This window comes from Rousettus aegyptiacus, unplaced genomic scaffold, assembly GCF_014176215.1.
Source record: "Rousettus aegyptiacus isolate mRouAeg1 unplaced genomic scaffold, mRouAeg1.p scaffold_m13_p_1, whole genome shotgun sequence".
Lineage (NCBI taxonomy): Eukaryota > Metazoa > Chordata > Mammalia > Chiroptera > Pteropodidae > Rousettus > Rousettus aegyptiacus.
Genome location: NW_023416284.1, coordinates 55,443,177 through 55,444,236, shown reverse-complemented (window position 1 = coordinate 55,444,236; position 1,060 = coordinate 55,443,177). Strand labels below are relative to the sequence as shown.

The 1,060-nt window shown below is 29.9% G+C and overlaps 1 pseudogene; it reads right to left on the bottom strand.

Moving 5' to 3' along the window:
• Positions 1-677: 677 nt before the first annotated feature.
• LOC118605157 lies at positions 678-796 on the bottom strand (annotated as a pseudogene).
• Between the last annotated feature and the right edge of the window lie 264 nt (positions 797-1,060).

Here is a 1,060-nt window from a genome sequence, read left to right as displayed (position 1 = left end):
TCTTGTATTTTATATGAATTTTTGGAATCTTGATGTATGTATTCTTTTCTCACTCAATGTTATATGTGATAGAGTCATACATATTATTTTGTGTAGTTAAAAATCATCCATTCTTATTGTTGTAGTATGACATTCCATTTTGTGAAAATAGCACATTTTACCTAATGATAAGAATTTGGGAAATTGCTAGTTTGGGGGAATTATGAAAAGTGCTGCTATATATATTCTAATTTATACACTATTGGCAAACATATGCACAATGTGTTAGCTGGAAACCTAGGAGTATAATCACTAGGTCATCAGATATGCACATTTTTACCTTTGGTAGATCTGCCATGCAGACTTACAAAGGGATTATAAGAGTTCCAGGTACTCCGTATCCTGGCTAATGTTCATTTTTATTTTAACTATTCTAATGTGTGTTTTATAGTATCACATTGTGATTTTAATCTATATTTTCTTGATACACAATGAATATTGATAGCTTTACATATATTTTTTAGTATTTTGGATATTCTCTTTTGTGAAATGTCTTCTTACATCTTTTGTCCATCTATTGAATAAGCTGACTTTTTCTTATTGATTTGTTAGTGAGCTTTATATATTCTAGAAACCAGTCTTTTGTCAGTTGTACATGGTATCTTCTCTCATCTTATGAACTTTTTTTTTTTTTTTAATGTCTACAGCATCTGGTTCTCCTAGGTGGTCTCCCATCCAAGTACAAATGGGGCCCGACCCTGCTTAGCTTCTGAGACCAGACGAGATTAGGCATGTTCAGGGTAGCATGGCCATAGACTTCCTATGAACTTTTCATGCTATTAAGGTGACTTCTGATAAACAGACATTCTTAAGTTTAAGATCATCTGATTCATCATTTTAATTTTATGATTAGCATATTTCATAGTCCATTTGAGAATGTTTGCCTATTCACCTCATAAAAATTTCTTCTATTTTGCTCCTAAAATATATACATACATACATACATTCATATATATATATATATATATATATATATATATATATATATATACTTAGATCTGCTTTTGATTTTTGACTTATT